The sequence below is a fragment of the Diuraphis noxia genome, unplaced genomic scaffold, assembly GCF_037042655.1.
Source record: "Diuraphis noxia isolate RWA-SAM2 unplaced genomic scaffold, SU_Dnox_SAM2 contig0005, whole genome shotgun sequence".
Classification (NCBI taxonomy): Eukaryota; Metazoa; Arthropoda; class Insecta; order Hemiptera; family Aphididae; genus Diuraphis; species Diuraphis noxia.
This window is the reverse complement of record NW_028301715.1, coordinates 29,990,968-30,018,069: the sequence shown is the minus strand read 5'-3', so window position 1 is coordinate 30,018,069 and position 27,102 is coordinate 29,990,968. Positions and strand designations below refer to the sequence as shown.

At 25.2% G+C, this 27,102-nt stretch overlaps 1 protein-coding gene and 1 non-coding gene across 2 annotated transcripts in view; one reads left to right on the top strand and one right to left on the bottom strand.

Annotated features, from left to right (window-relative positions):
• The first annotated feature begins 1,313 nt into the window (after positions 1-1,313).
• LOC107163535 (octopamine receptor beta-2R-like) overlaps positions 1,314-27,102 on the top strand; it is a 167,906-nt gene continuing 142,117 nt past the window's right edge. The window contains exons 1-2 of the mRNA XM_015510992.2: positions 1,314-1,865; positions 11,121-11,145. The gene's annotated coding sequence lies outside the window, so the exon portion shown is untranslated. The remainder of the gene's footprint in view (positions 1,866-11,120; positions 11,146-27,102) is intronic.
• Positions 21,539-21,680, bottom strand: LOC149055172 (U4 spliceosomal RNA). Its single transcript, XR_016192230.1, has one exon. It is a non-coding gene; the product is annotated as a U4 spliceosomal RNA (small nuclear RNA).

Below are 27,102 nucleotides of genomic sequence, written 5' to 3'. Positions count from 1 at the left end.
AGGTACCTCACGCTATGTATTTATTAATAAATAATAATAATAAACAAAAATAAAAACCTAAGATATATTTATAAAAATAATATATCATCGATGAATAATATATTATATTATTATTCATCCACACAAGCCACAACGACAACAGTATTATTATTATTTTTTTAAACTTTATATCGTTGTCAATATATTACTAACATTTAATTTTAAACCATTTTCAGGTTCGTAAAATAATTATGACGTATAGGAATAATAAATATAGGATGGAGCTATAAAGCCATAAATATATTTGTAAACAAAGTCTGTGGTGGCTGACACCGCCGAGTGCCGACTGATGACCAGGGTTAATCATAGGACTGTATATGCATGTAAAATTAGCTAATTATTTATAACAATTATAATTAACTTGCAACAAAATATCGGTAGTTTTAATCTGATTATTATTAGCGTGTGAATGCATGTTAAACGTTAAAAACGTATAATTATAACTGATTATAAGTACAATTACATTATATTACAAAGAAAAACAAAACTAAATTGAAATTATAAAATTGAATTTTGTTTAATATTGTGTAATAAATATTATTGGTTATTGCACTTACGGTAAGTATTGGACTTACCTACGGAATTATAAAAACCACTTTTTAGTGATCCACCTATCGTCGGATAAAAATGATTGACCTATATAAAATAGCTAGTATAGGTACACTGAACAACTGCAGTAGATAGTTTCTATATAGGTAGTGTAGTGCAGAACGTTTCCAGACGAACGAATACATATCGGTTTCGACCGCAGTTAGTATAATGTACAGTGTACACGTATGTTAAATTCTTTTTTGAACAACAAAAATATAAAAATATAATATTTAGTAACTATATTGCGGTAAGGAGTAGCGAAAATACACGCGAAGAAGAATGACGATATAATAAAAATAATATTATATAAAACATATTACAACGTACCGTGTCTCCGTGTCTGTGCAGCAATATGCGTTAGGTATGTGGTATGTGGTACGTCAGTTTAGTTACCTAGGTATACTTACTGTTTGAATGCAGTCCATTCGGATGAAAATACGTAAAATAATAATTAGCATAAAATTAAAAATTAAATCGCAGGTACGAGCCGGAGATGAGCGTGTCACGATAAAAATAATAATAATAACAACAACAACATTAACAATACCTATAATAAAAACAATAATATACGAGTCATAAAATTGCGCGCGCATTAGCCTACGGTAATATTTTATTGCGGTGCTCGCGATCACTGTACGACGGCCGCGCCAAAGTTGCCTAAGCACCGGAGCGGCGGCCGCCGACGCACACGGTAGCGCAGTAGTTCCGGATTACCCTCCAAGCGCGCCGCCGACCCGCGTAGTCCTGCGACCGCGTCAACCGTTCGCGCCGACGGATAACGACGAGAGATATTTCGCGCGATTTCGACTTCCGTTCACCGTTCGAATAAAAAATTCCTGCGCGGATTATAAATTTTGTTGTTGTTATAATATTATAAATATTGGTTTATTTTTTCGAATTTATATTTTCATCGATTTTGGTGGTATTCCGTCGGGGCAGTGAACGTCAGTTAACACGCTGTCGTGAATACATCTTGTGCAGTGTCCGAGTGCGATTCGGTGTTTTTTTTTTTGGCGTTACGTGATTATCGAATCCGGTTGTGTGTGTGCGTATTTTTTTAATTTCGATTTCATAGCCGTGTCGATTTTACTTATTTTTTCAAAAAAGTTTTCCGCAAATGGTTTAACTATAATATTATACTCGACGGTTTTTCCATTGGACCGAACGGCTGAAGCTACCACCGCTGTCGCCGGTACCATCCCGTCAGGCGAGAACCTAGTCGCAGTTAATTATAGGTAGGTACTTACTGCTTACCTGGGTTATTAGGCAACCGTAAACGTCAAATAATATTTTATTGTAGGCAGGCGATAGTACTGTATATTAGAATAAAACTCGAAATGTATAATATGTATGAAATGACTTGTTTTTCTACCTCGTATATTTCATATTATTATAAAATATATTATAATATATTAATCGATACGAGTATACGACTAGGTACTTATTATAAATAGTAAAATTATAAATATTAAAACGTTTCAAAATATGATTGTACCGAACTAAATGATTGTCTTTGTAGAATAAAACTCCGAGCGGTAAATATTATGAAGAAAAACCAGTAGGACCTCACGGAGTATCTAGATTTTAGGTGTTGTTTTAAATTTAAATCTATTTTAGTGAACAACGTTGATAGGGACTTTTCAATATCGGTCGAGAACAAACGACGACTTACATGTACCGCGTTACACGAACCAAAGAGTACATTAAAATAATTTTCGGAGAATTTCCGTAGACGATGCTTGATGATTTAATGCAGTACGAGTTTGTATAATATTATATACCTAAATCCAGTGTCGCGGCGATATCGTTAGACGCAACTTGCGTGATGATAACTCACGATTTCTGTTCACGACGAGCATTAGCGGCGAATGAAAATCATAATATTAATTGAAAAACAAGTAATTCACTACGACCTAATAAAAAAAGTATGATCTTTGTGTAATAATAACTAAAAACAAAAAAAATAATAAACGTTGAAAAATTAAGCCGCTTGACGAGTGCCGACCGATAAAAAAAAAAAAAAAAAATGAGAAACACTGGTGGAGTTCACTCGATGGTAATTGACGTTAGGTGATGGGTTACTTCCGTACTGGATTCCCATGTGTGCGTGTGTGTGTGTTTTTATTTATTTTTTTTTTGTCCATTGTCCGCTAGAACGTATTCGGTTGGTGTAGTAGCTCTACAGATCACAATGATCGCATGTGCATAATATTATTATAATAGTTGGTGTGTAGGTATCTCGTTTAATGGAACATAATATTATTAAGTTTAGCTATATAATATGTCGCACGTTTAAAGTCATATCTACGTGCTATGCGAATCGCTGGTTCTATAGTCTGGACGTTATAAAAACCTACTGCAGTTGTAGAAACCTGCATTCGTAGTGTGATCATTATTTTAGCTATATTTTATTTGAAATTTGGATCCCTAAAAAAATTTCAATTTATTTGGTACATATAATAATATTCGCAGGCCTATTACTTTGAACTCCAAGCGGCATTGCGATATTGGCTAAAGGGCGATTATTTTTTTTTTCGTTTTTCTTGTTACTGAAAACCACTTCTCTTTTGGGCCCTAAAAGTGGACAGCCATTTGTACAGAACTCTTTATAGTGTCTATATTGATTGGGAAGTAGACACATAATATGCAATTAAGCAGGAGGTCAAGCACTATAAATATTCGCAAATTCATTTTTCTTCATTGTGTCATAAAGCTATAAAATTAAGATTGAAAAACTTCCTTTTTTTTTTGAGTAAGGATCATAGTATTAAAAGCAATGTATTCATTTAAATTATACTTGCATAATATTTTTTTTAACATACTCATATGTATCTACATCGTATAAATATTTAAAATTATTTATAAATAATGAGCACTTATGAAATATTAATATTACCTACCTAATTATTTATATTTACATTTATCTTTTAAAGTTAAGAAAGAAGGTATAAAATCTAATTATCGCTACTAATACATCAATTATGCTATAAATTATAGAAATTACTTAGATACGTGTTATATACTTAGGTATATATTGTAGCATAATCAATAATGTTTAACTCAAAATCATAAAACTACAAAAGTAACAATAAACGTAATGAAATTGCAATACATAATTACCTATACACAATAGGTACTGAATTGATTGAAAATATGTTAGTTGTGTAAATGATGTAATTAAATATCTAATAAGCTTTTGATTAATTATTTAAATGTTCTTATGTTACGATTATGCTATTTATTTTAACCTATAATAGCATTTAATTAATTAATAATACCTATTTGTAATCGGCACATAAATAATAAATGAAGACTTATAATTAATTATAATTACTCAATTAATAAGCAATATTTAGTAATATGGTAGGTAGCTTTTCGAAAAGCGCATATTGTAATAATGAGAAAAAAAATAATCTTTAACCTTATACGTTTTAGTTGGAGTTTCAATGTAACAAAATCACAACAAAATTATAAAATATTTTTCATTTGATTATCTAGAATATTATTTATTTCAAAAACCAATGTATAATTTAAAATTAAATTAGTGTAGATTATTGGTTAACTATAATCTTATAACTACAGTATTTACTATTTTGTGATTCAATTTTGACAGTTTCATTTTATTCTTAGGTTCCTATATACATATACGTATTTAATTATTTAATTTATTATGTTGAAGCCCGTACCGTATACCTACATAACCTATAGATAATTCACGAGTTCTAATATTTTCTGATTTTGATTTTCCAACATTTTAAGGTTTGTCAGTACTTTTCTAGTATACTAATAAAAATAAAAATTGTAACATTTTAAAATTAGCAGATAATTTAACTGTTTAAAATTAAATATGTCAACATCGTTATCTGAAAATGATGGAGTGTTAAGAAATTATTAACAATTCACTGTTAATACTAACAAATTTTATGTCTTCGTGTGATATATATTTGTCATAAAAATTTAAGGTAAAAATACCTATACAATTTGTATTTTTTTAATTATAGGTAATTATAACAATATTGTATATTACATTATAATGATTATAAATAGTTTAAAATAACAATCATAATATTATGACATAGAGATACAACCATGTGTTTGATGATCCATGTATATATATACATATATATATCTGTCCTAGTACCTTAAACATATTATTTTCCTACCTTAATTTTTTTTTTATAATATATTGTATTATTTTTTTAAATTATATATATTTTTTATTTTAAGACTTTTAAGTATAAATGTATATTATAAGTATGTTTGAAGTTGTAACACGTGAACAAACTTATTTATAAAATAAGCAATTTTTTGATTTTAGAAATACTTAAAAAAAAAAAAAATGCTACCATAAATATTCTAGTTATATTAGCCAATATCAAAGTTAACCTGAATACTGATGACAAGAAGTTTTTAACATAATACATAAATAAATGATGTTCTTGTATCAGGTTTTATAGGAGTTAACTTAACTTTGAATTATACAGAAACATATTACTTTTTAAACGTTTTAAAAAAAAAAATATTTTTAATTATACTGTAATATGTACTTATTTATATTATAGTGATTAATTTATACGTGTAGTAGGTTACCTATACAATATACACTAAAGGTTATCTGTCCGCCATAGATTATTATACAAAAGTAATTAAATTAACAGTAGATATTATTTAGGCCAAAAAAATACTACATAAAATACATTTTCATTGATGATATTAAATATTCATTTATTGATTACTGTTTATATTTTAAATCCTAATGTTAAAATTATGAAATACAATAATAATATGTATATTTTAAATTGTGTATAGAGTTGCATTATATATTATAATAAATGTAGATATATTAGATTATTATTATCATTAGGGAAAATTTCAATTTTTTTTTTCATAGTACAGGAATATAATTTTGTTTTCATAATATTTATTCACAGTCATTCAGTTATTTGTGTATTTGTTCTAATCTATTTTTAGATAGTTCTTATACCTAATATATTTTCGTTATACGTTGTTATATTAGCCGAAATAATATTTTATATGATTTAAAACTTAAGTACCTACCTAACATATTAAATTGATAAAATAATTTATTTTTTTAGTATTTATGTAAAATACTTAGTCATCATTTTGTTATTCTATCGTTTTCTTTAAAAATATTTGTTAGTAATTTTTTTTCAAAATTCAAAATCTATATAAGTAAAGCATGTACATATTCATATTTTTTTAAGGTGCTTTAAAACCACGCGTATACCTTTTTTAATCATTCTCAATGTAACAATATTAGAAAATAATCTAAGATTATAGAACTTGAATTTGTCCATTATGATTTTTAATCTTGATCAATTTTAATTTTATTTACCAAGCAAATGCTAACTTTTTACGCACGAAATCACTAATCAAGTCGACCTTGTTATTTATACACATTATTTTTAGCTCCTGTTTAATGTATATATTTAGCGCAGTATGAGTGGTCAAAGCAATTAATTTGTGTGACAAAAAGTTTAATAATTTTACCGTAGTTTTTGGGGGTAATTTTATTTTTTTAATATTTATTATTTGTACGGAATAGTTATGGGTACATTGTTAGTTTTATCTTCTAGTATTTTTGTGCAGAATACATACTATAATATTATATTTTAAAATGTATTTATTTGTAAATCGTTATGATTTTCTAAAATATTAAGTTAATTTTATGTTATTATCTTATTAAATATTTATAAATGTTTAATTTCTTGTTTAACTATAGTCATAATAATTTTATTTTATAATTTTAATGTCTATAATTTGTTGAATTTTACTATCATGTTAATTTATCCTGGAAACTATATACAATTTGATGTATTATAGTTAATTGTTATATTTATAAATGGGTTATATTTTAATTTCTCTATTTTTTAATGATAAATGATATTAAATTCTTAATTTACTCTATACAATACTGAATACACTATGTTAAATCATATAAGATAATCAGAGATTTAAATAAAATTGTGTTGTATTATAAATGCATATTAATATTCTGTAGTATATTAAAAAGCGGACAGTATTCAGAACCTTGATGATTAGCACTAGTCTCGCTTTTAAAAACAATCTATTTATAATATGTATGTAGTAATCTTAAAGTGTCAATAATTTTCAAGCAATTTTTCATTATAATAATATTATAATGGAGATTTACTGTAGATATGGGAGAGTTAAATTATTTAAGATTTGTTATTGTTTTAAATGTATAAAAATATCGTAAGTCAAATATTTTCCTATGATTTGGTAAGTTTTAATTTATTAAAGTATTATTATATACGCATTTTTACATGCGAATGTATACTACTATTATTATAGGGCAGTGGCGTATATAAGGGGGGGGTTGGTGGTTCAAACCCAACAAAGTTAATTTATAATAATAATTAAATTCCTTTTTTTATCCCCCCCCACCCCTAATTAATTCCGATAATATACGCCGCTGACCACTAGCCACAGTTTGTATGAACGAGTGTGGTAACTACAAATGGATATCCGAGTAGATATTTTATATTAATATTGTGCTAATTATGACTTAGAAATAGAAATTTATCGACCATACACGATTTTAGTACCCAACAATAGTTTATTTGTAGTTAAAAAACTCAAGCGTGTTCGATTATTACGGACGTGCACACGTATATTATTGTATTATTGTAGAATTTTGTATTCGGTAGAATTTGTATATTATTGTAATACCAATAAAAGTCTTAAAAAAATATGTGTTATGTAGTTATAAATTATAACACTGCTATAACCTAAAATATATTATACTCGATATTATAGGTATATAAAATATACTTACTCGTACTTACGATAAACTATTATACGAGGCATAGATTTTTTAGAAATGTGAATGCATACTTATGCTATGATACCATTAATAAACTTAATGATAGTTATAAACGTTAATCGATTTATAATTGTGCATCTCGTTCGTCAAAACTACCCATAACTTTTTCAATACATTCAATATATATTTTTATTAGTATTAACTGATATGTTAACAATAAAAATTTAAAATTATATAATATGATTTATATAGGTAATTATACAAAGATTTTGTAAAAAAATTGATCATCATACCGTATTACCTATACAAATATAAATTACTTTTAGTGGTAATACATATATTATGTTTTGAAATAGTCTTAAATATCAATATACATTAATATAAATACACGCTCTATAACCGCAGATAATCATTTTTCGTGTATACAATAACTTACCATTGAATTAAAATTATATACACCCATATAATTGAATTATTACAGAGTACAGTAATCTATTCAAATTCGAAGTGGTATCAACATTTTGCATATTCCTTGCGCCGTTATTAGTTAATTATTATTTCTCTATAAAATTATTCTTACAATATAAAATATAAAATTCTCTGTGAGAAAAGTATATCAAAGATTTTTTTTTTACTTAAGAATTATACAATTTATGTCCAAAGGTATAATAAAAATATGTTCTATATTAAATTAATACATGACAAATAGTGAGGGAAGAAACCATTCAGTGATCGCACTTATTGTTTACGAACTACGAGGTGATTAGGTATTAAAAACAAGCATTCAAAATATCAGCTAACATCCATTTTTCAACATTTAGAACTAATTTTTTACTATTTATTATATGCGTAGGTATGTATGAATATAATTTATTCTTAAGTTTACTGTTTATTGTGATGTTACCATTTGGAGCGCTGTACATTATTTTTTGCTAGTTGTTTCATACGTCACTTTATCAGAAGCCAAATGGTTTATTACAATAAATCGTATTATTATTTTTACAAGCATAAGAAAAGTTTATGTCGTCACATATTTTACTATATTATGTTATTTTACCTAATGCCTAATGAATGAAACTAGTGAGAATAATATTTTTATCTTTTTTATTTCAAATCTCAAAATGTAGAGTACATTATTGCAGATTATTTACAGAGTTATTATGGATTATAAGTTATAAGTTATTCATTTTGTACAGTCATTTTTAAAACGTGGATGATACATTTTAAGATCATTAATATTTCAAGAAGAAGATGTAAATAATACAATCATACTAATAAACATAATATGTATATTATAGTAGAATTGTATACAAAAATTAATACTAACTATTACCTAATTCTATATATATATATATATATATACATATATAATACTAACAAAAAATTAAGATCCCCGAAGAGGACAATTAGAAAAAATATAGGATATAGACAAATTAATTAAGCATTATATGCTCTAAGTTAATATCAAACCTTCGGAATAAAATTAATAATTAGGTAGGTACATATAGGTACTTATTGCTTTAATTATTGTTGGTATTTGTTTTTTTTATTTCACATCTTTCTGTCTTGTCATAAGTGTAGGTCTGGTATAAATGTAATCTTATAATGTTAAGGGAGATTGGATTAGGTTTGGTGGCATATTGGTTCTTTAATATGAATAAAAATATACCAATTTATCGATTTAAGGGTTTAAACTAACTACAAAAAGTAATTTATATTATGCCCTGTGTGGATGTTTTATTTCATGATATGATTGGGTTCACTAAGGCATTAATACTCACTATGGTTTCGATCTTTTGATCTTAATATTTTAAGGAAGAAAAAATAAATAATAATAAATATAAAATTAAGTACCAATTTGATTCCAATATTATTGGCTTTATACAAGTATTTTATTACATTATTACATTATCACATTTATTAATATATAGGAATAAATTGTATATAATATACAAGAATACAAGAATAGGTTAATTTAGTTAATACTTGGTATATACCTAGGTACAAACAAAAGATTTATTCAATTTAGGTTGATTGATTTATTGACTTTATTGAATAAAGGTCGAATTATGTTTATTTTAACGAAAATAATTTTATTAAATTATATGAAGCCGTTTTTTTTGTTTTACTCAGGGCAGAATGAATTATGCTATGAATTTAGTTGCCATTTTAAAATATGTATCATTGCAATATTTTTCTATAAATCTTATTGAATAGCCATCTTTTTTTTCGTTTGGTATTGCAACTAAGGTGAGAACTATGATAATCAATATAAAGATATACATTTATTGGTTATGTGTTTTATGAATTTGATTTTGATCTTTTTCAATAATTACTTGTAAGGTGACTCACTGCCCAACAATGTCATATAATACTATATAATCATAAAATATCAAAGAGTTTTTTGTATTTTTGTATAAAAGGTAGTTTTTTAATTTTATCAAAAAGTAATGCTGTTTTAAAGTGTAAGAAAAAATAATGATAGATAACTACCAAGTTATTTTTAAAAAATGTCAGCATCATGGTTTTAAGTTTTAACCGATCAAATTCTGTTAAGAGAGGTTTTTAAAGCACGATGATTTATTATTGCTTTCAACATAAATAACAAAAAATACTATACTATATACTAATTTTTTTTGCACCACCGCTATGCAGTTTACGGAACAATGCAGTGATTTAGGTTTTTCTGATTTCCTTATATTATAATCAACACTGAAGTGCAATACATGTTTAATTTAAATATCCAAAAGTTACTGTTACTACCCAAAAACTCGTAATTAGGAACACTACTGTAAAATTGTTTATTTATATTATCCTTTGCTTTGCTCTGAACATAAATGTACAATAAAATGACCGAAGTGACAAAAGTTTAAAATTCACAGTCTGACTACAATAACTGGTATAAGTAGTTTAAATTATTCATTAACTTGGTTAAATATAATTTCAAGATTAATTTAATTATTTTCTTTATATCACACTTTATTGTGTGTTTGACTTTACTCCAAAATTATTATTGATGATGTTATATTTTAAAATCATTATTAATATTTATATAATACATATATTATAGAATTTTATTGAATATTCTTTATTTAATACATTTTGTTTAGTAGTTGTAATAATGTATTTTTTGTGTGTCCTAAACCGTGAATAAAAATTAGATAATATTTATGATTTGAGTTAATATATTTTATTTTGAAATTATCATATAGGTAATATTTTAATTTTTAATCATAAAATTATGATTTATATATAAAAAAAAACTCATTATTAATGGTGTGATGCAAATAAAAATGTTGTCATTACAATTTAATCAGTAAAAAAAAATTTTCTACTGATAAATATAATATTTAAAGTTTAAACATTGAGGTTTTACTTATTCAGATATGAGTTAAATTACAAATTTCAAATTTAATTGTGAAATTTAATATAATTTTAAAAAATAATATTTAAATACATAAGTATATATGATTATTTCAATGAAATTAAATGTGGAAAGTTTCAATAATAGGGGTGGACTTTTTAATTAACCTGTGATATCAAGTTTGTGAAATAAAGTTATTTAATTATAATCGTTGAAAATTATATTGTTTAATTTATTTATATATTATATATTCAAGATTTAAATCATAATAATTTAAGTTTGTATTTGTTTATAAATTGTTAATTTTTTATGTTTCAGATATTCAATCAATTAAGAAATACAGGTAATACTTTGTTTTATATCATGCATATTTTATTAGGTATTATAGTTTAGTTACAAAATACCTATACACTATTAATATATATATATATATATATATGCATATGCATAAAAGTATTTATAAATTATATATGTTGTATAAAAATAAAAATATCAAAAATAATTTTGAATATATTGTATGTATTGAAAGTTTGATAACAATGTGTTGGCTATAAATAATTGTAAATATCCAATGGAAGAATAGATCGTATTGTAACTATGAATATAATTACAAAATTAATTTAACACTTTTCCTTTGTTCAAGATTTTATAAAAATGTAATTCTCAACCTTTTATTATAGAAATACTTTGAGGTGCAGACACAAAGGTATAACATTTCTTTGAGAACTGTAATACTTAAACGAAAAGATAATACATTTTTCTTGGGTATTATGAACATAGTATTTAGGTGTATTATTATTTCTCCTAAGATTTCACAGATAATAATTTTCTTAATTTATACCAGATTATATATCTGAAACTATTTTAGTTAAGTTATTAGATTCGTAATATGTCGGGCATAAATATATGTAGTCTTAGGTACAATTAATAGTAATATACAAGTATAGTTACGTTACGAGCTAAACATAAATACCTACGATAAGTCTAAAATTAATGCATGGATAGGTAATTTTAATGAAAAGTAACAACATTTAATATGGTTTATCTATACTCTTTCCACAAGCTATAAAAGATTTATAACATATTTAGTTTCTGTAACAATAAGCTACGATTAAATATATCGTGATAAATGCATCAGTGTCAAATATATTAATTTAATATAACATAAAAGATTATTATTATATTTATTTATTTATTTAATTATCTATTAACTGTATGCAGTATGCATATTTGTAAAACAAATACCTTGTACATTTTTAATTATACCGAATGTTAATGTTTAAAAATACACATATTTAAGATTTACGTTCAATATGGAAATATATTATGTATAATTATTTGGTATAATATCATCATAATTTAAATGTGCATTACTTGATAAAACATTAAAAAATTCATCGACTATCCCTTATTTTGAATTTGTTTTGACTCTAATCGATGAAAAATCTGCATGTATTACATTTAGTTACTGAGTAACAAATTAATGTAACTATATATTTTTTACTAAATTCATTATTATATAGGTAATCATTAATCATATTTTACTAACATATTTTAAAAATACTTGATATAATATAATTTGGAACTAGAGAGTAGTATAAAAATAATAACTAAGATGATCACATTAATTCATATTATTTTTTAATTCATCATATTACATTTTTAATTTATAAAACTAATAACCTACCTATAATCAATTTCTTTTCGATTCTCATAATGGGAATTGCTTTAAATTTTATATTCCCCTGACAGCCCGTTTTGGTAGAATGATTTGGTGCAGTAGGAGGGGTATTTAACATTCTTAGCATTCATGTACGAGTAAAACGGCACGCCAGGGACACGTTACCGCGTGTGGTATACCAACGAGTCTCTTTCTATCATTGTCCACTTTCCTTGCCACCACCATGCAACGTTTTGTAACGCACAATTCATCTTTATTGCCTCCGCTTTCTGTTCATCCATCGTAGGGTTTAAACAGAATAAACCAGGTAGTGCCACCCATTTCACAAATGCTATTAAAAGGGCCACGTACTTGGGAACCGTTTTCCACCTATCCTTTTTTGATAGTAATGCACCTTATTTCTATACATTTATCTATACATAATGATGAAGGTTACCAAAACAACAAATGATTGTTGTGCTTTTGTAGAACACTTACAAATAGTCTTATTTTATTTTTCTGTACAATTAATTTTTTTTTTTAGTTTATTTATATAACTGTTTCAATACACCTAATATCTTTACAATATTTTTTTTTTTCAAAGTTTATTAAGGCTTCAACAACACAGGTTTTTAGCCTACTTTAGTTAAAATTTTACAATATTATGAAGTTAATTAATTAAGGTTTACAAATAAGTTTACGGATAAATTTTAGCTTGATTATGAGTCTTTATTGTCTTCTTCTTGAGCTTCAACTGCTTCAAGTAAAATATATTGGGGTAGCCGTGGCTCTTTAGTCTGTGGTTTTTGGTTCTTTTCCCTATGTTGAAGTGAAAGCCACTTTCTATTGTTTTAATTTAGAATTCATTGATCCATGTGGTTGGGTATGGCATTCCAGTGTCTTTATGGGTTGTGTGTTTCGCATGTACCACGGGGATTTAAGAAATACCACGAGAAATTTGTTTTGTATCGTTTGAAATTTTTGGGGTAATTTTTTGTTTGGGATGCGGCTGCCCATATAAGGCATTCATATGTAATTAATGGTATTATTATTGATGTGTATATTAGAAATGGACATTTAATCTGAAGTCTTGAACTGTAATTTATTACGGGGTATAAGATTTTCAACTGTGTATAGGCTTGGTTTAATTTTTAATTTATATGTATTTTCCGTGTTAATTTTTCATCAAGATAAACTCCAAGATAATTTAATTGATTGATTTTTATTATTTCATAATATAGGCTGATTTTTAATTTTTAATCGAGTTGGATTTGTATATCTCCTTATGGTAGATATTTTTCCTTCGCTCTTAACCCAATTAAAAGTGAGTTTCCATTTTACAAACCAGTCTGAAATGTATACAAAAATAATAAAATCAATAAGAAAAAAAATTATATTTATCTTAAGTAAACGTAAAAAATTAAAAAAAAAATTGATTATTTTATTATATTGGTTTTTAGTTATCAAACATGATGTATATGTTACTATTATACTATTTTTTATATTTATTTATTATGATCAATAATAATAAAAACATAATATTCGTATTATAAAAATATAAAGTAGTATACCTAGGAACTTATTACAAAAGTACCTATGCATATATTATATTTTATTCTTCACGTATTTATGTCATTCTTCTTATTTGTTTAGAGTCAACTTTTGGCGTACGAACATTGAAATTTAGAAAAGTGTGATTAAGTACTGACATAAATCATTTTCGATCCACCTAGACCTAAATATTTAAATTTGATAATTGTTTAGCTTCGCATTACAATTTGCCGTTACGCGGGTTATGACTGTACATAAAATGAAGCTTAAGTCTGAACAACAGATAAATATACGAGTATATATAAAATTAAGTACTAAATTTACTTAAAGTTTGACATTAATTTGTGGAAATTAACCATAGGCGAAGTGCCCTCTCGTAGCGGAATAGCACCGTGGTTCATAAAAAATGTTTTTAAAATTATTAAAAATGTTTTTTATGAATTTAAGTATTTGATACGATTGACGAAATAAAAAGTAAATTATATGTGAAATGGATTTTTGTTCCTTGGAAATCTTAAATTGTATATGGAATTGAAAATGAAGATTTCATTACTAGCTTACTATGTTTAGTGTGAACTCATTTCGTACCTAGTTTTGATGATTTACCTAAGTTTTATACTATAGATATTTGAATATAAATGTGCATATTTAAGTAAAACTTTTGTAATTTAAATAATATAATATGCAAACGAATACTTTTTTCGAATGTTTTCAAGTTCAAATAAAAAAGCGGTAAGTGGATGTCGCGCTGCTGTACATTAGGTAGTGGGGTAGACCTCTGACTAGGGTAGGTTAGATTTGAATGCAATGATAGGTATCATTGTATACTAAAAACGATTCTGAACGGAGATGATTTGTCAGTCTAGGATATATATTATATTTAAATATTGTCATATATTCTATTTTGAAACAAATATTTTATTTTTCAATTAGGACGCATTTTGCATAAGGCATGGTTAATCAATTTTTCCAAAAACATTGCATGTAGTTATCATAATTCATAATACCTTATATTATCATAGATATACATAATATACCCGATTTCATAAAAATTTAAAACTCAAACACTCAAAACATTTTTCCTTTAATGACGCTTCGAGTTTTCTCTATGTCTACTTAAAGAAAAACTTATGGAGAACTTAATGTTGTATTTTTAATCGTTAGTTATAAACAAAAAAAATTTTATGATTTTTCAACTTCAAAATTACTTGCAAATTTTTGCGTTTTCGACAGATTTCGTAAAATTTGAACTATAAACGCTTATAAAAAAAAAAAATTGTGACTTACGATTTTTAATTTTATTTAGCTACAATAAGAACAACTCATAAGGAACCTAATATTAAATTTTCAAGTTTTTTTGGTTATCTAAAATTTTTTTATTGACACTTCAAAAAAAAATTCTCATGAAAATCGAAAATTTCAGTGGTCTATAAATATCTCAAAAAAAGTCAAAAATTTTTGAAAATTAAACTGTATATAGATAACACTAACATAAACATTTGGTGAAAATTTCAAGTATTTACAGTGATTAGTTTTTGAATTACAACCATATAAAAAAATCAATTTGGTCGAAAACTGGTTTTGCGTAAAAATTCCCGTTTTTCTGTCATTTTAGATTCTGAGCGGAGCGATGAATGTATTGATTTTACCATGATGTGTTTTTTTTTTTTTTTTTTTGTGTCTGTCATCACGTTTTGGGGCAGTAAAAATGCTTCGATTTTTGACTTCAGTACCTCGTTCGATCAGAAAGTGAATCTAGTTGGTACTTTGGGGGGTCAAAAGTAAAAAATTCTTAATACTTTTCTAAATAATCGAGAAAAACAAACTAAAAATTAACGGAAAAACGGGAAATTACGCACACTCATTTTTCGAGACAAAATCGATTTTGGTTTTTGATGTAACTTTAAAACGAATGACCATAGATACATAAAATTTTTACCGAATGTTTATATAAGTATATTGTATATTCTATCCACCATGCAATTCTCAAAAAATTTCGACTTAAGTTGAACTATTCATAAGCATTCGACATTTTCGATCATTATTAGTTTTTTTAAAATTAATATCGATAAAAATTTATTTGTTTGGCAGAAAAGCTTGAAAATTTAATACAAGGCTCTTGACATATTGTTACAATAGCAGTTGAAAAATAAAATAAATTCATTGTTACAATTTTTTTTATAAGCATTTAAAGTTCAAATTTTGACTAAATACGTAAAAATTACGGCAATGTTCAAATTATCTTAGATAGAAATTCATAAAAAATGTTCCTTATTTTATATCTAAGATTTGAAAATTTAATACTTGGCGCCTATCATATTTTTATAATAGCAATTGAAAAATAAAAGAAATGCGTAGTCACAATTTTTTTTTACAAGCATTCAAAGTTTGAATTTTGACTAAATACGTAAAAATTACGGCAATGTTCAAATTATTTTATGCTAGAAATTCATAAAAAAATTTTATTTTAAATCTAAGATTTGATTTTTCATAATCTATAATATGTCCTAGACAGATAAACCGTCTTCGCTCAGAATCGTTTTTCGTATACAATGATATAATATCATTGGATTCAAATTTAATTCCATCCATTGCAGTAACCCACTTGTAACCTACTGTACAACAGAGTGACATCCACGACTTAACCGCTTTTTTTTTCTTTTTCTCGATTTTTTTGAAAACTATTGTAAAATGTTTACTTTTGACCTTTATAATGCACCAAGGATATTCACTTTTACATCGGAAACCACCCCCAAAGTTTGAAATTGAAGCATTATTTCGACTAGTTACACAGACACAAAAACAAAAAACAAAAAAAACACACATCATCATTGTAAAATCAATACATTCATCACTTCGTTCACTAAAACTATGTTGATACATCTTTCAGATTAGATTTTGTTACAAAAAACTTAATATTGGGCTTTATGTGTTAAGATGTAGTTTACGGCAACTTATATGTTATAATGTAACAAAGTCTAGAAAGAATTGGGTCCCCGAAAATATTAGAAGTTAAAAATAAAATAGTCAGGGATATTAAGGGATAATAATATATTAGAATTTTCAAAATATTTTCTATGCCTCAGTCGTTGTCTGGAATACATACTTATAGAGAAAATATTGGATGACTTATCATAAATGGTAATTTTTAACTCTCATTTAGTTTATAATAAACCAACTTTTAGCACATTATACGAAATCATCGAATAATTTCACATAATTTCTATATTATTATTAAACTCTTTACTCAACTTCATAAAGCATGCATAACCTTTATGGAGTTTAGAGAAATTATATAATATATGTGGACATTGAATATTCCATTTGAGAAATATAAATGCGCATGTGTTTCTATTTTATAGAGAATTTATTGCCTAGAAATAGGTCATAAATTAAATAAATAAAACATAATTTTTAAAACAATATAATATATTAAAGTCATATTCTATGGAACTATTTGACAGACCTTAATAATAGTGAGATTAAACGGACTGTCACCATTTCACGGCAAAGCTTCTTTAGTTATATTATGCCTTAGTGGCCACAAACCTAATAAAGCCGTTGACTTTGAATCATTTCACCCAAACATGACCTGAATTAACTATCAATTATCAAAATGGAAATGCATTATTCAATAAAGTATATTATTTACATTGATTTATGTAGACATCTAGAATATCATTAGGTTTAATTATTTTGTTTTATGATTTTCAAATTCAAACAGTTGTTCAAGGAATGGTTTTAAGATATTAAAAAACATTTTACCAGCTAACGTAATGAGTATTTTTATTCGTATATTCGAAGTCGTAATTATAACACGTTTAGCTGTAAAAAAGTACCAACCAATTGTACTGGATAGTTTAATGCAATTTTTGACGATAATGGTATAAAGATCACAATTTTATTATTGACAGTATCTAAGTAATTTAGTATACCTTTATGAATATGAATATAAAAACACTTATGACAAAAAATTCTGATGTAGAATAACTCGATCCAGCAATACTTAATTTAAATGGTTTAACCAATTTGGTATTCTCAGTTATAACATATATTTTTCATGTCTACTAATACATTAATAGCCTAGAAATAATTATAGGATCTTGATATGTTTTTATGATGCAAACCTATCAACTCATGATAATACGTTTGGTAAAACCATTCAACTTAAAACTTGCTTGCCATAAAGCCATTTGTATACATAGAACTTCATCGAAAACTTTGTAAAACTTTTTCCTCGACGCCGATTCGTTAAAATATACTAGTCTCACTATACATTGAGAGAGCCTATTGATATAGTTTGAACCTTGGTTTGAACGATATTATATATCATAGAAAACTCCCAATTGTGATATTCGATATCTGTCCAAAATAAACGCCGAAGTTAAGTATTGAACTATAACAGTCAACGATGCGACGACGAATATTGTTTAATGCATGTGCCCGAGAAATGTAATTGTAGTATGTGATTCCGTTTTACGTTAGGCGGCCATACACTTTTGAGCATCGTTTTTTTCGTAATATAACGAGACACTTAATCGGAACTAGTCACCTCGTTTGGACAATGCATGGCGATGAACTACACAGCTATACCTACTGTGGAATATTTCTATTTGGGTTTAATGTGAAATTGAGCTGAAAATTGATTGTACAAATAATACTTCTAAAATAGATGATTAACTTTTGAAAACCTAAAATAATGACTCGAGGGCGTTTTGTAGGAAAGAAAAATATAATAAATAAATAAATAAATATATATATATAAGTGTATTTCTTTTAAAATTTGGTTATTTTTATCAATTGAATTGTAAAACACTTACTTTAATAATAGGTAATAATAAAAAAAAACGTATTTCATTTTAGTCATTAGCTCATTACTCATTACTTACAGGCTTATATTATTATCGAGTTATCGGAAAACAGATTAAACAAATTTTGAGAATAATCAGAAATTATTGTTTGATATTAGTATTTTATTATATGTATAATATAAGATAATCGATTTTTTTATTCCTGAAATATATTGTGCAATACAGGTAAACAGGACGAAAAAATGTGTTAGCAAAGTATAAATTCTTACCTAACTTAACTTAAATATAAAATGTAATCAATTCATATCATGAATCAAAATAGTTATTAAAAAAAAAGTAAAAAATATATTATGTATATATTATTATATGGATGTATATATTAAAATACAGAACCTTCTTGAATATTTCTGATAAGATTATTATGATTATTTATTTTTTTTTTTTTTGTATATTTTTAAATTCGTGTTTCGAATAATAATAATAGTTAAACTAATGCATTCAAATACTTTCTTTTTTCTATAGACATTTTTAGTTACATAACATTTTATCTTCTATCTCATGTATAAAAGAATAGATTAAATATTTTATTCTACCAACAAAATGTATACTGAACATTTATTACAATTACTTATTAAAAAATGTTTTCTAGTTTTTATTTTGCTTCTAATAACGAGAAACTCGTTATACCCGAAATATAAAAATTCGATTTTACAATAATAATTAATTAACATAAGCTTTAAGATTAGACATAATTAATGATTTTTAAAAATTTTTATAACGAATTAATATGTAGATATAGAAATTAGCTTATCTTAGTGCAAATTAGTAGGTTTTAGTTTATTTGGTGTTTATGATTGTATATAAACGATTCAAAATTAGAGATTTGATAAAATATTATTTTTATTTTTATTCTCAATACAAATATTTAACTAATTAAGTCTTTAATATATATATTTCTTTTAGATTATAAGCGTAGTGCATAGAAGTATTATATTTATAATGATGAGTGTTTTTTCTGTCTGTCATAAATATTTTTGGTTGTAAAAATGCTCACAATATCGATAGTAAAAACTAAACAAAAGTGAAAAAATATTAATTCTTACGCCAAACCAATTTTTAGAAAATTCGATTTTATTTTTGTGTTGTAACTCAGAAACCAATAACATAAAATTTTTATAATAAATACAATATTTTTGAAAAACTTTGATTCTTTTTGTGCTATTTATTATTTATATAGGCTATCATGAGCAATTTTTCGAATTTCGTTAATTAATTTTAAGTTTGAAATTTGAATAAAAGTTTTTCTACCTCTATCAAAAAAAAGTTCACCATATCTGTGAGCTATTTCCGATTTTTTTTTTTTTTTAATTTTAAAATTTGATTATTTATACAAGTTTGCCAGGACGACAAAACGTCACGGCTCAGAACCATTTTTCGTATACAAGATTTATCATTGAATTCAACTATATCATATGCATTACAATTCCGTGCTCGACAACTACTGTACAGCAGAGTGTTACTAACCTTTTTTCAATTTATCTTATCGAAAATATTTATATTTTGTATTTTATATACAATTATAGTGCTTACTAGCTACTATGAATGCCAATCCATAAATTTTTAGCTATAATTATCAACTCACGATTTCTTTAACACAAAATAATAATTTTTTTTAGCTGTCAATATCTGCACTTCTTATATTCATTCCTTCTTAAACAATTAAAAAATCTTGTAGGTATTTATGTTACCAGGAAGAAATTTGTATGGGATTTACACCGTCGTTTCAGAAGATGGTGGTGCTATGACTTATTGTAGTGAAATTAAAAAATAACCAAACAACTATATAAAACATGCTTAGATTGCATAAATATTAGGTTCATCAAATTATCACTTTGTTATTTATATTTTGAATAGTAATAATTATAAAATTAATTATATTTAATTGCGAATTTATACTAAACTACAAAATGTATTATCTATATATATATATAATGACTTCTGGGTTATTCATCATCGCCTAGTTGGAACCACTGAAGCTATGAGTATGAAATGTTGATAGTAGTTTTGTTTTGTGATATATAGGCACCCAATAAGAAAGGATTTTTCAAAATCCGACCCCTACAAGGGTTAAAAGGGTTAAAAATGAAAAAAAATGAGATTTTTTATAGTAACAATAAATATTATTATATTTTTGTTTATTATATGGTTGCTTTTTGTTATATAATTTAGTATGGATGAATAAAATTTGTTATAATATACCAATTTAAAAAATAATGTTTACAATTATTATTGTATCAGCTTTACATACATAAATATGAGATAAAATATAATGATTTAATATAATTTTAGTCCTGTATTTTAAACTACTGTGTTAAAAATCTTTTATGGAGATTCAGATAGGGTAAATCCACGAGAATTTGTTACAGGAAGTTTTGATCATGACTAAGGCGGGTATAAACGACGAATTAAACAAACATTTTGAACCATATATAAAGTCGGTATTTTTAATAGGCAACGAAGTGCAAAACTATAATGTGGACGCAGAAAAAAAATGGTTTATTTAATTTAGTGAAGTTCGTAATTGCCTCTGTGATAGAGATGATTGTTAATTCCGAGGTTAATTCTTTCGTTCCTCGTGAGAAATTGAATTAATTCTTGTATATTTTTTTTATAAAAATAAATATTAAATAGTGTTTCACTGTATACATACCTATTTTTCTTTACAACATCAAAATATATAATTCAATATGTTAGGTGGCTTTTATTTAAATTTAAGAAATTCTTATAGTTTTTAACTAGCAATAATCGCACTTCGGAAGGACTTCATTCGTTACGGTATCGCAACTGCGTATAATAATAATTTTAATAGTTCATTACATAATTTAAATTTGCTCTGTAAAAACTTAAAAAGTACAATAAAACACACGATGTTTGTTAAGTATTTTTATAATTAATTTGGGATGAGTGAATGATTTGAATAATATTTAACTTGAAAAATATGAATAGATATTTTACTGCACTGACTTTTGTATCATATGTTATCAAAACGATTCGAGTGTCTACACTTTGTTACAAATCATTTTAATTTTCAGATGGTTTTAATTTATTTAAATTATTTTACGGTTTTATAAACACAGTTGTAGTAAAACCAACTTAAGACTACAGTTATATTCTATTGAATGCATTATAATCTTTTATAATAAAGTTTGCTTTGGGGCCTGTATGAAAAACAAAACAAAGGTTGAAGTAAATTTATACCTTATACATTGAAATACTGAGTCATAAGAGAGAAAAAACTATGCGCTGCAAAGATGTGACATAAAAGCATGTAAAAGATGAGTAAAAATACGTTGATTAGTAAACTGCAATACGCGCAATCGGTTTATGTATTTACAATTTGTATAAAGAAATGTGTGTAATCACTATATCATGTAAGTTTGCCAATTTCTTAATATTTATTATTGCACAAAATATAATTTTTAATAATTTTTAGTTAAATAAGAACTATATTACGGTATACATTTTCATTTTTTTTTTAATTAGCTGGGGGTAAAAGGTAATGCAATAAACTAAAAAGTAATTAGCCAAATATATCTATATTGTTTGTGTCTAATGGGAATATCTGTGAGACAGTTGGTGGAATGATGAGTTACTGTCTAGGGACTAGTAACACGGCGGTAACTTCAAAAGCGATTATTGCTGAAACTTTACAGAAACAATATGTATAGAAATTAAAGAAATAATAAAAATATAATGAAAATCAAGAGTTAGATTTTTTTTTTCTGAAAATCTTAACAATAGGGTTGTCAGATGAAGTGTACATTTTTTACTTTTATTTTTTTGCTTATCTAAGCAAAGCAATATCGATCTTGTCTGCAAAACGTATTTGACATTTTGAACCTGTGCCAAATTTTTTTTTCAAAAACCTCGTACATAATTTTTATTTTTTCAAGAAATATAGTGAAGGTACTATTTTTAACACAGAATTTACGATTTTTATTTTCCAAATAAAATATAACCATAATAAATAAAAGACAACAAAGGAAATATTTCTGACACGTTTTTTAATATTATTTATCTATTTGGAAATATATTACATCGCTTACATTTATTGTTATATTTACTATTGACATATTAATGTATAAAACAAAAAACCAAAATTGATAAAAATTTTAATATCCTTATTTAATAATTATAATATCAAAAGAATTAAAATAAGGCATTTATCTACTACCTATATAATGATTAATCGCTAGCACGGCTGAATAGATTTACAGGGAAGGGGATTTCTCATCAGGGCCTCTGTTCGTATTTACAAGCATTTTTGAGGCTTTTATTCATCATTGACGGTTGACGTACCTATTGTCGTCACTTTGATGCTGGTCAAATATAAATTTCAATTACTAGGTAACGAAAACCGCCTTTCCAGTTTCTACCAATATTATGTTATCAAAATTATATCTTTTGACACAGAACTTCAAGTGACCATGGGCAAAATATTTTCAAAAGTGATCAGTTTAATTTCTGTGTTTTTATACTTCATTCTTACATTATTATCATATATTCTTATTTAAAATTGATCCATTATCATTTATAAATTTATTTTGGAAAAAAATTGTAAAAAATAACATTTAACCGCGCATACTGATATTGCTATCGGAATTCCTTCAAATGTTGTAGAAATTAGACGAAATAATAATTATAGTTTAAAACGGATACATACTCAAACATAATTTAATAAAATGACATGCTCTTAAATATATTTAAATAGGCACTATTAAATTATATTATATTACATTATACAGAAGAAGTAGTTCGTATTGTTCACATAACTGATAAATCAATATATTAAATTCACTAAATATGACTTAATATTGTATACGATTGATTACAATTATAATAGTATAGTGTGTAAATAAAATGCTTAATATTATAATCACAGTTACAGAAAATTTGAAGTTAAAATTGAATATTTAGTTATAAAAGGGATAAGATAAGAAAAATATCTGGATTTAGTGGAAACTAATAAGTAATAATATCTAAAGGTGTTGCACAGATAAAACAGGAGTACGGAAGTGTAATATATAGCGTTAATAGTTCTAATGATATGTCAGCCTAAAGTTTTGAACTACCTTAAGATATCTGCTTTAATCTCTTAGTAAACTTCAAATCCTTCGTATCTACCTTGTCTATAGAACGAACACATTCAAAACAACACCTCTGGATGAATATAATATAAGTTGACTAAATTCATTTACGACAAATATTTGATATTGGTTTTACAAAAAGTGTTTATATAAATTATAATTCATATTATAACACTGTTTTGAAAAATACAAAACGTATGTGGACAGTGGACAGTAAAATCAATAAATATATACAGTATACACTATTTAGTAGCCAATTTAATATAGTTCTATATGTAATACTAAACCAAAATAACTAAGAATTCAAATATCCTTACTTGATACTGCTATCATAAAACAACTATGGACTTTGTCTAATACTTTAAAATTTCACCATATCCTATATTTCAGTTTCTCAGTTATTGGTGATGAATTCACAATTTTTCAGTATTATCTTATTTATTTATTTATTATTTTGAACACTTTTAATGCAGTATACAAAGAGAGAAAGAGAAAGAAAGAGAGAGAGATAATACCTCTCAATACATTTCAGCTAGGAGCTTTAACATTTTATGTAAAGATCATTGGATGAAATCAAGTTAAGTTCACACAGTTTTGATGTTATTAATAGTTTTTCAATGTGTAGAGAAATAAAATAATCTAGACAAATATCAAAAATAATTACTTATGAAATTTGTGGTTTTACTTAAATACAAGAAATTTTACTTGAAATCACTTTTCGAAAACGATAGTATTATTGCTTTCCAATTTAATGAAAAAACATTTCTTCTGGACAATCCTAATTTATTCAATGTTTTCTAATATCACTGTATTCTTTTTGTATTTTTATGCTCTTAATTTAAGCTAAATTGTAGAATTAATACGTTGTTTATGGTATTACTTAACTTAACTTTAAAATATATATTTAATGTGATTGTTTATTTTTCCGAAAGAAACTAAAACATTCGTATAATACATATTGTTATATTAAATTAAAATATCAAATGTTTGATTGGTGTGCGTATAGTAAATTTTTATCATTATACAATTTTCAAGATAATAATTATTATGTTAACATTATTGTTATTACTTATTACTAATGGTCGTTGTGGCATACCTATTGTATATTGTAGTTAGACACCTTTCATTACTTTTAAATCACGGTGGTTGTGGATAAGATCTAAATCCAGGATTTAGTAAAGTGTTGTTTCTAACCAATCCATGGCATAATTAGCTTAGTGTGGACGTGTAAATAAATAAACACATTGAAACATATGACTATTATATTATTGATTCCATATACATATAAAGTAAATAATATATAAATAAGTATATATCTTTTTTGTATACACTTACACCCACATGATATTGCTTAGATTTTCAATACCAATGGTTTAATTAAATTTTAGTTCAGATTTTATAAATATTATATAATAATATACTCACATCGTCCGATCATCGATTATGAAAAATAAGAACCATTTAAAAGAGGGAATCTATAGTAAATTTCTTAACTAATATTTATGAGAAAAATAAACAAGATAAATTCAGAAAGTACAACTTACTATTAAAGTATACATAGGTACTACTACTAAGATTTGCTTAACTTTAGAATGCATGCTCCTACGTTTTTTGAGCACTCTTTCCAATCGCAAACCTTTTAGGTAGTTATAAAATCGGAATACACCTTTTCTCATTGCATGAATTAAACATCAGCTGTACAGTCACGCTTTTTTGCTTGTAAGCAGCTGATATTATAATATATTTGACAAAAACCTCATGAACTAAATCTAATAGTAGGCAAGTGTAATAATGATTGTTATATTTTCAATTTTGGGACGGATTTTAATTTTAAGACTAATAGCTGTCCTTCAGTTATAATTTACAATCTTTGTGTCGTATTTCTGATAATGATCGTCATATTTATATACGGGTCTGTGTTAAATGCCATACTCTTATGAGCAGTACCTCAATCAACTCGTCAAATAAATTAATGGACAAAATATTAAATAATATTATATTGATTGCTATCATAGTGCTATGTTGTCTAATATGACTAATTTATTTACTTTCGTTGAAAAAATAAAATAATAGGTTATAATAAATATTATAAACAACCCTTTTGAAATATTTTGTTAATACAAACGACTATTACTATACATTAATTTTTTTATTTAAACATTGTGATTACAATTAGTTCCAATAATTATTTTATATAATCGAGGTTTCTTACATGAAAAAAAAAAACATTAACAATATGTAATTAAATTAAAAATACTGTATGGTTAAAGAAAGGTAATATATTCAGTTTGATGTTTTTTTGTTCGATTGAGAATTTATTTATAACATCAAAAGATATATTGGTAGTGTTCAAAATAGACAATAGGCTGTGGCAGATGAAGTGGCTTATATCACTGACCACTGGGTCATTTTGCTATTAAATTTAAGATTTAAACATAATTATAACAGATAAGCGGTATGGTATTTTTTGTTCCGTATTTTAAGCATTGTAATGATCTTGGCTTAACGTTAATCCACCAGCATATCTACATTCAACAATACAATATATTATGTTACAACATAATTAAATAACACTTTTAATTATTATTTTATTTTTATTAACTCAATACACATTTAGAGATTAAGTTATGAAAAAAAAAGTTTATTTTAAGCAATATTTAGAATATTAATATGCTAAACTGATAAAAATAATAAGTTTATAATTAGATTATATTAGATAATTATTATTTAGCACATTGTTAATTTATAGGTACTTTTTTTGTTACTTTTAATTTTTAAGTAATTTTCATTTAAGGTATTGTATAATTAGGATATGGTTGAATATAATAATACATTTAAGTAGGTTTCTACTCTGTCAAAAGTAGGTAGGCATTTTAAATGTTTTTTTAATAGTTAGAAAAAGTTAAAAATCTTTGTGTTTTTAATGTATTTATGTATAAAAACTTTTAACTAATGGCTATTTTTCAACAATAAAAGATTAAAAACTAAAAGTATTTTGGAGTTGTAAAGTAGACTCAAAACAAAAAATCCTTTTTTGTATACAAAATTCGAATAAAACCAATATTACAAAGCTTATAAATTACTAATTTCTTTAACTTAAACATGTTTTAAATTTGTTATAGATTTAAGGT